The following is a 3,842-nucleotide window of genomic DNA, read 5'->3' on the forward strand; positions in this document are numbered from 1 at the left end:
AAAAGAAAAGTAAGCGTCGAGCCCTGTGCACAATCATTAAAATAATTGATCAAACACTGCTTCAAGCAATTTAAACCATTCAAGTGCAAGAAGATACAAAAGGGAACGTTACACGTGTTTTCTTTTCACGCGCACACAAAGCCACATCTCTGACAGCACAAACACAGAATTGAGTTCTTTCACATCTACGTGTGCTTGAATGGACAAATATGCACAATTGTCAAATACTGGTCTTGCCGAGTATTCTTGTAACTCGGTCTGTTAATCAGATGTGTATCAATACATTGGTCTGTGTATTAGTTCTTAAAGTGACAGCAGCGTGTACTGTACTCACTCCTTTCAATGTCATTGACTTTAATCAAACAAAAGACAAAGAAAATCTCATTGCAATTGACCAAATAACTTTTGCAGCTTTAACAAGGATTAATTTATATTTAATTTACATAATGATATACGTCACAATAAAATGTAAACTAATAAGTTAAAGTATTCGGAGATTTACTCTGCAGGTCTTGATGCTCAATTCTGACTTGTTGCCTATATCCGATTTTTTTTTTTTTTTTGCCCCATCTGTTTACACGTTCTTTCAATTGAGTCCCATATCCGATTCATGCATTTACACTTGCCATACCATCTGAAACATTGCGTTGTCATTTACCGCCTGCACATGTGCTTCCTCCTGAGAATAATGTGACCTGTGCTGACAAAACCAGTCACAATGAGCAATTAAAAAAAATGACATTCTCCATTAAAAGATCTTAAAAATTATTTGATTTGTTGGAACCTGACAAAAAAAATGACTGAGCGACACCTGTTTGAAGTCGATAGAAGTCCTTCGTCTTCTCTTATTAATTACTATATTAATAATCACAATATAGCTATTTTATTTCATCTTTGCTATTATAAATAAGAACAGATGCCAAAAAAAAAAACTGTAAAACAAATAGCCTAGAAAGAAACAAATAATGCATTGCCTTTTATCATTTTATATCTAAAGTAAAGCATAATGTACAAAAAACAAATAATCAAATATAAAAATGTGTTCATTACATTTTTATAATCAAATATAAAAATGTAATGAACACATTTTTATATTTGATTACATTTATTAAAACTACAGAAGCAGTTCAATGAAGTGCAGGAAGTGATTTCCTCTTTTATTGTGAGATTAACATCGAGACAGACGTCCTATACTGTAATGCACGGATCTAATATAATGTTGCACATCAGATGTTTTTCCAGAACAGATTGTTTGCATGAATACTGTAATTCTGTATGCATTTATCAGGATCGCGCAGCGTTATATGCACGCACTTCGGATGAAAGTCAGCGTGAGAAGCGAGCAGAGAAAGGTAATCCTCTCAGAAAATGTACAAAAAGATAATTTTAGATATTTAATCACTACTTGGAGCATTTTTCTTTTTTTTTTTTGCTTGTATCTAAAAATAGCCAGTGCGAATTTACACATTTTGCCAGCACGGGTCACATGACGTCATTAAACAGCAGGAAAGTACGTGTGTGTGTAATCTGCCCAAAATAATGAAACCATCCGTGATTGATTAACTAGTGGAAAACCTCCCCTGGCCCTACACGTTTGGTAACTGCTGGCTCTGTGCGCGCGAGAGCTGGACTGTATCTGGTGATAACTGTTATCAACTGATAACAGGTAATGCTCTCACGCAACCATTCAGATTAGAGTAGCAGACTTTAGTCAGGGTAGTGCCTTTAAAAAAAAAAACAAGGCTGTGAGGGACAGGAGTACAGAGTTTTCAATGGGTTGTACAGTGTTACGGCCAAAGCCATAACATAATGAGGGACAACATAAAAGGCTCGGTTCATAGGGAAATTTATTTAAAGTAAAGGCTTAACGTAAAGTGGGGAGAGAAAAGGATCGGGTAAACCAAGGAGAGTGCAGCTGGACTGCTGCTGGGAACGCCGCCGCCTCAATCTGGTCAAGAGACGTCTTAAAGGCCCGCTTAGTCCACAGTTGTAGGGAACCTAATCACAAAACAGATACAAAATCAGGTTGAGAGTAAAAATCAGCAACTTGTATCAATGATGACTACAGGTTCAAATCTAGAACTAGTATGAAAATAGTGTTAGTTACTAGGGGTCGATAGGTTTTTCAAGGTCGATACCGATTATTACAGATCAAGTAGACTGAGAACCGATATGTGTCTGATGTAAAAATGAAAATGTCAATTAAGAATAATAAGGGCTTTGACACAAACTGCCTTCCCTGGTGTTGTTGAGTGTAGTACTCCCACTGTAAACGCTTTATTTTTTTTGGGTGAACAAAGGGTTTACCATTAATTAAAACATGGAAGAAATGGCGTATTGTGGATTTTATTCTTTTAAATAAAAGTTGTTGTAGTCGGGGGTTAAAGCAAAAAAAAAATTTGGCTGAATTTATCCTCGGCCAAACCCCGTTCCTCAGCCATACCGGTCACGCACCCAGTTTAAGAGCAGTGTTTTTCTTGTAATCAAGAGCGCTTGTCCTCCTAATTTAAACAATTCTGATCAATCAAAAATTCTGATATTAGCCTTCCTAATGAGGTGAAGTGATTAACGGGGCATTTTCTTTTTACCTTTTGCAATGGCATTTTCATCTGTAAAATTCTAAGATTTATGTTTAAGCTTTTTAAAATTTATATTTAAAACTATATGATAAGTAGAATAAGACATAAGTTACCAATCATGAAATTAGTATTAATGAGAAATTAATTTGTACTACAGAGGTGGCACAGAAGAACACAAGTGGTTTGTAGGTGTATTTTCAGACATTCAATGAGGCTCAGAGGTCGCATGAGTGCAATTAAATTCATGTGGAGATTACAATTTTGAATACAGAAATATTACATTTAAATAACTGCAATTATACCTGAAACTGCCAGCAGGTGGTGGCAAATCACAGATTATCACTGAATCATTCATTCAATTGGTTCGTTTGAACTGCTTGTTCATTCAGAAATGAAGCACGTGACTGTCTTTATGAATGGGTAATCATGAATCACTGACTCACTGGATTTGTTCAAAAATGCACTCATGAATGAACACCGCTGTGTTTGCTTTTAGAAATGCGCAGCGGCTGAGCTGTTACTTTATTTGGAACTATTTTCGTTGGTGAAATCGAGCAAAATCAGGCAGTACATGTTTATTGAACTTGTATTAAGTCAATATCGCATTTGCAAACTCTATTAAAATCTGTCACTCTCCTTATGGCGATCTGTGGGCGCACAGAAAATGAGAGTTCTCAAGACTCAAAAGCACGTGCAAATGATAAGATCCGTCATCTGTCATCGCGTTAAGCGCGGAATGAGTAGAATTATTATTACGGTAATAGCCGCAATCCTGCACCTGAAATTCAAGTCCTACTCTGTTTTCTGCTAATAACCCGACTGTGCATGATGCAGGCGTTATGTTGTCAGTGAGAAGCTGCAGCCGTGGCGGGGAGGATGTTTGGTGTGCTGGTGTTCTGACAAATAATGCTACCTATCAGATTATGCTACCAACAAATCGTCAGAACACCGGCAGAACAACAATGTGCTACATGTTTCTTTTCCCCTCGTTTTTTCCAATTGACGGAAATCTGTCGTAGCGATGGAAAACTTTAATTCCTTAGTATTATGTACATCATACACACAGTAATATATTTCTGATAATTTCATTAAGCTAACCCGAACTTATATTTTGACATGAGGATCTTTGTTTCTGTAGGTCTATGTAAAAGAGTTTTACTCCAATGAAAGTGTCAATGCTCATGAAGTGAGGAGTCAGAGCAGTTCTGTAGGTGTTCATGTATTTATGTCCTCCTATAGTGAGACGACAGAAGCTGAAATCAC

The 3,842-nt window shown here is 36.6% G+C and overlaps 1 long non-coding RNA gene across 1 annotated transcript in view; it reads left to right on the top strand.

Annotated features, from left to right (window-relative positions):
* Positions 1–1,288: 1,288 nt before the first annotated feature.
* LOC107573890 (uncharacterized) overlaps positions 1,289–3,842 on the top strand; it is a 7,774-nt gene continuing 5,220 nt past the window's right edge. Inside the window, exon 1 of the long non-coding RNA XR_001607590.1 lies at positions 1,289–1,352. This is a non-coding gene — a long non-coding RNA (uncharacterized lncRNA). The remainder of the gene's footprint in view (positions 1,353–3,842) is intronic.

This window comes from Sinocyclocheilus grahami, unplaced genomic scaffold, assembly GCF_001515645.1.
Source record: "Sinocyclocheilus grahami isolate Dianchi unplaced genomic scaffold, SAMN03320097.WGS_v1.1 scaffold2061.1, whole genome shotgun sequence".
NCBI lineage: Eukaryota > Metazoa > Chordata > Actinopteri > Cypriniformes > Cyprinidae > Sinocyclocheilus > Sinocyclocheilus grahami.